The sequence below is a fragment of the Macrobrachium rosenbergii genome, chromosome 48 (genome assembly GCF_040412425.1).
Source record: "Macrobrachium rosenbergii isolate ZJJX-2024 chromosome 48, ASM4041242v1, whole genome shotgun sequence".
Lineage (NCBI taxonomy): Eukaryota > Metazoa > Arthropoda > Malacostraca > Decapoda > Palaemonidae > Macrobrachium > Macrobrachium rosenbergii.
The window spans coordinates 67,967,720-67,977,719 of record NC_089788.1 but is presented as its reverse complement, the minus strand read 5'-3'; the positions used below and the strand labels follow the sequence as shown (position 1 = coordinate 67,977,719).

Here is a 10,000-nt window from a genome sequence, read left to right as displayed (position 1 = left end):
AGCCATCGAGGCTTATATATTCAGAAAAATAACGATGAATTTTCTATAACGTAAAACAAAGTTTTGTCTACATTTATAGAACACTTTATTTTCTAATTTATCTGTATTTATTTATATATATATATATATATATATATATATATATATATATATATATATATATATATATATATATATATAATCACCTTCAATAAGGATGAATGGCTGTATGTAACTTAACGATACAGCCAAAACTGAGATCATATAAAACATCTAGCAAAATCTAGAGTCAAAAGGTGAGGTGAAGGCACGATATAAAAGATGTACTCTTAAAAATAAACTCACTTCACTAAGAGTCTTTATCACTTATTCATACTCGTTTCATTTAATATTCAGTTACCTGCGTTTAAAAAAGAATTGTTAGGAAAATGAGAATATATATGTTAAAAAATAGTTTAACAATAAAAGTTCTAAAATATTGTCTCTATAAATCTTATCGGATTGTAAAGAAGAAATGAGTGAAGCAATGCTTGAATTATCTTGCTCATGAAAATATATATGTTGAAAAATTAGATTATGAATATAAATTCTAAAATACTGTCTGTATGAATATTATCAGGTTCTAAAGAAGAAATAACTGAAGCAATGCCTGCATCATCTTGCTCAATAAAAACTAGTAAAAACGCGCCGGAGTGTCTTCGGCGCAATCGAGTTTTCTGTATATCGTATTATCAAGGTCACCGAAATTAGATCAATCTTTCGCTGGTCTCGGTATAATGCTTATGAGCCGCGGCCCATGAAACTTTAACCACGGACCGGTGGTGGCCTGGCCTATATTGTTGCCAGATACACAAGTATGGCTAAATTTATCCTTAAATAAAGTAAAACTACTGAGGCTAGAGGGCTGCAATTTGGTATGTTTGATGATTGGAGGGTGGATGATCAACATACCACTTTGCAGCCCTCTAGCCTCAATAGTTTTTAAGATCTGAGGGCGGACAGAAAAAGTGCGGACAGGAAAAAGTGCGGACGGACAGACAAAGCCGGCACATTAGTTTTCTTTTACAGAAAACTAAAAAATTACTTGCTGGCACCGTAAGGTCTTCAGACTAAGGCAAACTTTAACTAGAAGGTTAAAGTTATCAATCTATATTCTTGACCTCGACCAAAAGCCAAACTCACAAACATGGGGTTGGATCTGAAAGGTGTTCCGGACAGAGAGCTACCCCCCATTATGAAAGCCAGTCTTCACAGAATTTAAAAGTTATAAGGTATTAGAAAACCTGTAATCAATATATTAAATCTTTAAAGTTAAATCTTGACCATGATTGATGGGAATAATTGAAACTGAGAGTTATTCCTGAAAGTATGCTATCATCCAGGTATGAAAATCGTACTTCATCAGCAACAAAAGCTATTGAGACTTTAACAACTAATTGTAATGGGCCTTACAGGGAACTGGATTGGGATATAAAATTCAGTCCAAAGGCCAAGCGCTGGGACCTATGAGGCCATTCAGCGCTGAAAATAATGTTGAAACAATTGTTAGGAGAGGGTGGAAAGTAAGAAGGAAGAAAGAGAACATGAACGGGGATACAGTAAAATGAATGAAAGGGGCCGCAGCTAGGGCCGAAGGGACGCTGCAAATAACCATAGGTAATGCCTACAGTGCACTGCGTGAGATGCACTGAAGGCACTAACCCCCTACAGGGAATACAGGGCATTCGTCTTGCAAGATAAATAGCACTCCCCATCTCTAACCAACCACCATCAACTTTTTTTTTTTCAGAAAACTACAACTGACGCTACTTTACCCACATTCGCGGTGTGTAGTATATCTCTGTAGTAAATTCACTGTCAACATCTTTCCGTACTTCTGTATTGCGTCAGGTACACACTACAACCTTCAGTGTCATTTACAAAACGAAAGAAACTCGCTGACATGCAATATACACAGGCAACAAAATTCGCTTTGTCTTTCTCTTTATCTGTACACACACACGCGCGCGCGCGCGCACACACACACATACACACACACAAAACATGTATAATCGGTAAGTGACAAAGCATTTTCATTATAATTCCCCTAGGCTGTAAGTATTTCCCGAGGTATAGTAAACTGGATCTTAAACGATATCTGTGAAAATAAAAAAAGTCAGACGTGTACAAGTGGCAAATATTGACACACTATATATATATATATATATATATATATATATATATATATATATATATATATATATATATATATACATATATATACACACACACGTTTGTATGTATGTATGTATGTGTGTGTGTGTCTGTAAGCATATCAGCCTGTGGGAAGAGAAATTAGTCAAAACACTGAACAAAGTGCACATAAAAACGCAGATTTCGAAATAAAAAAAAAAACATACCAGAGAAAATGACACAAAATAAAGAAACCCAACATTTTTCAGCCCGCCTTCTCTCTTACATCTACCCACACGCAAAAGCACAAACACCAACACCAACAAGCAAGCACAAAGCAATACTTCAGAAATACGAAGCGGCACTCAGCAGGAACATATTCTCCTTGACTTGCGGTTTTGGGGAATGAAGATCACTATCGCCATTCTTCTCTTCTATGCCCGGTTGCTTGCGAGAGATAAGCCCTCAAAAAAAAAGGGGGGTGGGGAGCTTTGTTTCTATCTCACCCCCACCCCCCTAACGCCTACCACTCACCTCTCCCCCGCATCCGGCACGTCTCCATTCACCCCAAATGTCTGATTGTTGCTTTCACGAAAACAGAGGCAAAAAGAGAGTATGTTTTGTCATTCTATAAGAGATTGCTTTATATGAAATTATTTTATATAAAATTATTAAGAAGTATACAGACACTACTATAGGTTTCCCGAGCTCTCCAGCAGCCATCGTTGATAATTTAAATTCATGTTGCACTGATATCATGACGCTGATATTACTGGAAAGACAATATTTCTGCATAGAAAAAAAAATTTCCAGTGTTAAAAATTACAGATAGAGCCAACGAGAAGCTGTTTACACACACACACACACATATATATATATATATATATATATATATATATATATATATATATATATATATATATATATATATATATATATATATATATATATATATATATATATTATATATATATATATACATATATACAGTATATATATATATATATATATATATATATATATATATATATATATATATATATATATATATATATATATATATATATATATATATATACATACATATAAGCATTAATATCAGCCACTTTCTCTTAGGAATGAGTTACACCCAAAGGGAACTGTATATAAGTACACCTCAAAGGTAAAAAAAAATAATATACTTTCTGCTTCTCTCACTTCCTCTGTCTAATATAAATATAATACAGACTAGCTGACTAACCCGGTGGTGCCCCAGAAAACTCTGAAGGACAACCAATAAACACTCTCTCTCTCTCTCTCTCTCTCTCTCTCTCTCTCTCTCTCTCTCTCTCTCTCTCTTTTCTGTTAAGATAGTTGTTTCAATTATACAGCCAAACATTTGTGACATTTTATATTTCACCACTTCTAAACCCCCACCGCTATCTGGGGCTGAACTTGGATTGAAAGGACTTCGACCTCGAAAACTATGGATTAAACATTAATATCTGTCATTTTTGACATTTTATTTTTCACCCCTTCCTATTGGGTCTGAACTTGGACTTAGAGGGTATTTGGGAGTGTCACTATTCATCTCAGCGACCTTGAAAACTATGGATTAGGCACTAATATTTGTCGTTTTCGGGTATTCTAAAATGTCACCCCCTTCCCACCCCACCCCATTTGGTGTGAATGATGCCTTACCTCCCCCTCCAACAAATATTCCTTTCCATATAGTAAGTCATATGTATACTGAAATGAAGTATGACAAACCAGCAGAGTTTATTTAGTTACAAAGTCTACGGGCAGAACCAGGCACGTTTCAGGAAGCCCTTCCTACTCCCACTCCCTTTGGTGCCCTTTGGTGCTGGTGATGTCTTATCCCCACAGTATTCTTTTCCAGATAGTGAGTCATATGTACTAAGTTTGGTTGAAATTGCTCAATGCATTTCTGAGTCATGCTGAAACACACACACACACATACATCCATTTATCTATATACAGATATTTTTATATACAAAAGTATTGTGTAATTGTTGTAAAGAAGCAAGAATACAGATGTCCATTTACGTATCACTTGGGCTATCTATTAATAGCAAGGAAGTCTCATAGGAAAATAGATTATGTCACAGGAATACAGGTTACATCAATGTCTTGTTTGATGCCAACACCGGAAAACCATTTTCTGAGAGAAGATTGCAAACATTGCACAAAAGGTCAGCTTGCTATAAACAAACACATATGGGACAACGATATCGATTTATCCTTTTGGTACTGAGAGAGAGAGAGAGAGAGAGAGAGAGAGAGAGAGAGAGAGAGAGAGAGAGAGAGAGAGAGAGAGAGAAATTTAATAGGTATGTAATCTATCAGCAGTATTGAATTTCACTGCATATCCACAGGCTAAATACACATGCGAAAAATAAATACATATCCAGTAGGTAATATACTAGAAAATGAAAAAAATTTTCATATTAAAATAAAAATAATAATATAACAACATGGGCATTCAGATCTTAACATTTTTATTTCCTTCCCTAGTTATAAAGTAATAATATATATATATATATATATATATATATATATATATATATATATATATATATATATATATATATATATATATATATATATATATATATATATATATATATATATATGTGTGTGAGTGAGTGAGTGAGTGAGTGAGTGAGTGAGTGAGTGAGTGAGTGTGTACATAAAGCACCTGATAATCCCGATCGCCTATCGACAGAGTGGCAGCAGAAGAAACAGTATTACGAGAGCACACATTTTTTCCCATTCGACCCGTTTATTAAGAGGTTTCGACAGAAACGGCGAGCACAATGTCTTGGCATAGCTGCGCGTGACAGCCTCCCGGCGTAGGGCTGACGGGCTATTAATTAAGAGGGGAAGTCAATTTCCGGTCAGCGCTATTTCGCTCCCCACTTGTCCAGTTGCACTCGATTTGCCGCCTGGGTCTCACACACACACACACGCACGCACACACACACACACACATTATTTGACTTAAAGTAGACTACTCTCGATAGTTGCCAAGAGAATGCAACCTAGAAAAGACTACTCTCTCTCTCTCTCTCTCTCTCTCTCTCTCTCTCTCTTCTGTCGATCGATCGATCGATCGAATCATGAGTTTTTTCGCTATATCTGCCGTTGTCATATCATCTGTTATTTTTATTGTGTGCATTATACGTTCTCGGTTACCTTCAATTTGGTGATTTTAGCTTAACAGACAAAAAGGTACACTAATATTTAAATAGATATATATATATATATATATAATATATATATATATATATATATATATATATATATATATATATATATATATATATATATATATATACTGTATACATAATATACTATATGTATATATGTAAAATATAATAAATTTATATTTATACATAATGTATATTTAAAAATATACACTATACATACATATCAATACCCTCATAGAATAGAACACAATACAGAATTTAGGCCAAAGGCCAAGGGGTGGGATCTATGATGTCATTCACTGCTGAAACATAAACTAACAGTAAAAAGGTCTGAGAGGTGTAACAGAAGGAAAACCTCGCAGTTGCACTATGAGCCAATTGTCAGGAGAAGGTGGAAAGTGACATGGAAGAATGAGAATATGAACGGAGCTACAATAAAATGAATGAAAGGGGTTGCAGCTAGGGACCGAAAGGACACTGCAAAGAACCTTAAGTAATGCCTACAGTGCACAGCATGGGTGCACTGACGGCATTACCCACCCCTAGGGGGTCATACCCTCATTTCCAATGCTCATACAGCATCTATTCAGCGTGTTGTGGGCCTTTCCCTCCTCATTTTTCCTAACACTTCAGAGTTGCACGCTCTTTTTATTAACCTTTATTTATCATTCACTTCACATGAAAGAACTTCTGCAGAACACTGGTCCACCTTTCAACTGACCTTTTTAGAATCACCTCCATGTAACGCCACATTTCTAATCCTTTCATGATCGAGTATCAAGCTAGTTAATGTCCACTCCTGACTTCTTTGTGCTAGTGTCCTATACTCGTTGTGTCCCTGTTGAGAATTCAGCAAGTTGAGTATTTAGCGGTCAGTCAATTGTGGTGGGTTACATTCTTCTAAATACGGGCATGGGACTAGCAACCTCACCCCAAAGAGACTACAGTAGCAGAGGATCAGAAGTTTAACACTTTGGAACCAAGCCCTCTGGGGGAAAATGCCCCCGTGAAAAACAGTAAAAAATTATATCTATATGTACATATATATACATATATATATATATATATATATATATATATATATATATATATATATATATATATATATGTATATAAATACTCTACACATATATATATATATATATATATATATATATATATATATATATATATATATATATATATATATATATATATATATAAATACTCCCATGTATATATATATATATATATATATATATATATATATATATATATATATATATATATATATATATATATATATATATATACATATATATATATATATATAAACCAATTCATACGCACACCGTCTCACACACACAAACACATACCCAGTTGTAAAATCCAACAGCAATCTAAGATCATTCTTGGCGTCTCCTGGCCAAAGAATTTCCTTCCCCGGCAAACTTTCCATTTTTACTGCAAGCACTGATAAGGCCGTCAGGAGAAGTCAATAATCTTGAAAGCAAAATGCCTTCTCGATATTACCGATAACTGCGACAAGCAATCGCCCCCAGGGCCATCTGGCGGCAGGTGCGATAAACAGGAAGCCGGGATGGGAAATAGCCCTGACCTCCGTTTTAAATCAGACGCTTACATTTTTCAAAGCGACAGGATTTTCTCCCGGGAGATAATAAGCTCCCTGATATTTTTGGGAACGAGGAAGGCGAAGGAAGAGGAGGAGGAGGAGCAGGAGGGAGGAGTCAGTGGGGATAAGAGAGGACAAAAAAAAAAGGAGAGGAAGGCTTGATAAGGAAGGTATAAATGTGATGGGTGAGAGGAAGAGAAAATTTGGGAAATTGGTAAAAAACTGGGATCGTTAATTCAATACTGGAGACAACGATAAACAAGTAAAAAATGAGCCGGAATTTCTTCAGCGCAATCGAGTTTTCTGTACAGCGTATAATCAAGGCAACCGAAAATATATCAATCTTTCGGTAGTCTCGGTATAAAAGCCGCGGCCCATGAAACTTTAACCACGGCCCAATGGTGCCCTATCCTATATCGTTGCCAGAAGCACGATTACGGCTAACTTTAACCTAAAATAAAATGAAAACTACTGAGGTTAGAGGGCTGCAATTTGGTATGTTTGATGAGTGGAGGGTGGATGATCAACATACCAATTTGTAGGCCTCTAGCCTCAGTAGTTTTTAAGATCTGAGTGCGGAAATAAAAAATGCGGACGGACAGACAAAACGGACACAATAGCTTTCTTTTCAAAAAGCTAATAAAGGTTTCTGAATAAAAAATACTCTATAAAAATAAAAGAGTTCAAATATAACATTGATACTATAAAAGTGAAATAAAAGTAATTAGCTTTCAATAGGCTTAAAAACATACACACATACGTCTGTTTTATAGACATTTACACCATCCATACGCCTTCTCCCCTTACAAAGAAACGGTAATAAGAGATTCCAACAATTTCGATTTATAAAAAGTCTTTTAGAAATAAACCATGTAAGCCTCATCCTACCTTAGAATAGAATCAAATAGAACATAGAAATTAGGCCTGGGACCTATGTCTCATTCAGCTCTGAAACTAAAATTGACAGCAAGAAGGTTTGACAGTTGCACTATGAAACAATTGTTAGGAGCGGGTGGACAGCAAGATGGAAGAAAGAAAATACGAATGGAGGTACAGTAAAATGAATGAAAGGGGTTGCAGCTAGGGGCCGAAGGGACGCTGCAAAGAACCGTAAGTAATGCCTACAGTGCACCGCGTGAGGTGCACTGACGGCACTAGCCCCCCTATGGGGAAGATCTAAATAGTGAAGATTTTGCTCCTGAGATGCGAAGGACTAGTTCGAGATAAATAGAAGCGGTTCCAGAATGTATTATTATGCATGCGAGGTCTCTGGTCTTTCGGTGACTTGCCTCGGCTTTTGGCAGTGGTGGTGACTCCCGAAAATATGAATATGAATATTTTTTAGTCCATCAATATAATTATTTATTACCTTTTCCTATAATCTGTCTCTCTTTGCAGACTGATTTCACTCTGGACCCTTCTTGGGTTTATCTAGTCTGTTGACTCTGTCCATAAGAGTTTTCAGCTGAAGATTTAAATAAGAACAAAAAACCAGGGAATAATCATGATTTAATCTCATAAATTAAGACAAAGATTAATTTATGAAATAATCATTATTGGTTCACTGTCTTTTTCTTTTTCTTTGTATCCTCTTGTGCATGGCGCTTTCTATATTGTTTGTCAGTATTCTGAAATGAGTTCTGTTTATATTATTCACATAATTTCTGGTATTTTCTGTACCATGCAAATTTTGGCTGTTTTTGAAATGGGTCTGATTGTAACATGTATCTTATGTAATTGTTACAGCACTATAGTAACTCCCAACTCATAGGTTTATCAGTCATTAGGAGAAAGTAAAATTTTTATGGTTCGTTAATCACGTTAATTAGAAGGCTGCTCACGTAAAAACCTTAGTAGGCTACATGAAAATATAGGAAGATTTTCTGAAAGTAGCATGTATACAATATATTATGCTCTTGACATGCAAAAATAAGTATTCACATGGTACTATTCTCTCTCTCTCTCTCTCTCTCTCTCTCTCTCTCTCTCTCTCTCTCGTCGGTTATTTGGGTGTTGCCTGGTAACCTTGACCAAAAAAATAGTTTTCTTTATTTTTCGTGTACGCATTTACTATTAAAATGAAAAAAAAAAATTTTTTTTTTTGCAGTTGGCGTGTAGACGATAAATGGCCCCAGGACGTCGCCCACTGGAGGATCTTTTGAAGTCTGGTGGTAAGTAGAAATGATATTATCCTCGACAATAATAATAATAATAATAATAATAATAATAATAATAATAATAATAATAATAATAATAATAATAATAATAATAATAATGGTATTACTGGTGGTAATAATAATCTATTAAAGACTGAAGATACTATTTAATTTAAACTTATGAGAATGATAGTCTGTTCATGAGGAGGACGACTGCCTCCTCCTCCTCCTCCTCCCCCTCCTCCTCCTCCTCCTCTTCCTCCTCCCCCTCCTCATCCTCCTCCTCCTCCTTTCCTCCTCCCCCCCCTCATTTCCGTACCCCTCTTCCATTCTCTTCCTTCTCCTCCTCCTCCTCTTCCTCCTGTAATTGGGCGAAATATGAAGGAACTCCCCCCCCCATCCTACCAACGACATAGAGAGAGAGAGAGAGAGAGAGAGAGAGAGAGAGAGAGAGAGAGAGAGAGAGAGAGAGAGAGAGAAGAGAATCTTGTTCCCGAAAAATACACCAATTAGAAAGGGTAATTGGCACGCCTTAAAAATTTACGCATCTAAAATAAATAATAAAGTTGAAGGGCGGCAAAAATACATAGTCCAATTACGCTCAGGAAAACACTGAGCGAAGAATTCATACTGCTGATGAGCAGAATATAAATTTCCTTGGGCTTTATAATTTTGCACTTTGGGAGGCGCTTGTAAATTTACAGACTCACACGAGAATATATATATATATATATATATATATATATATATATATATATATATATATATATATATATATATATATATATATATATATATATATATATATATATATATATATATATATCTTCTTCTTCTTTTAACGTGTTTTTATTCCCATTTTGTATGGGGTA

General features: G+C 35.4%; 1 protein-coding gene and 1 long non-coding RNA gene across 2 annotated transcripts in view; one reads left to right on the top strand and one right to left on the bottom strand.

The window, feature by feature from the left end:
• LOC136831498 (uncharacterized) overlaps positions 1 to 10,000 on the bottom strand; it is a 243,293-nt gene that overhangs the window by 56,645 nt on the left and 176,648 nt on the right. The gene's annotated exons all lie outside the window — the stretch shown is intronic.
• LOC136831497 (5-hydroxytryptamine receptor-like) overlaps positions 9,078 to 10,000 on the top strand; it is a 239,806-nt gene continuing 238,883 nt past the window's right edge. Inside the window, 1 exon segment of the mRNA XM_067092018.1 lies at positions 9,078 to 9,143. The gene's annotated coding sequence lies outside the window, so the exon portion shown is untranslated.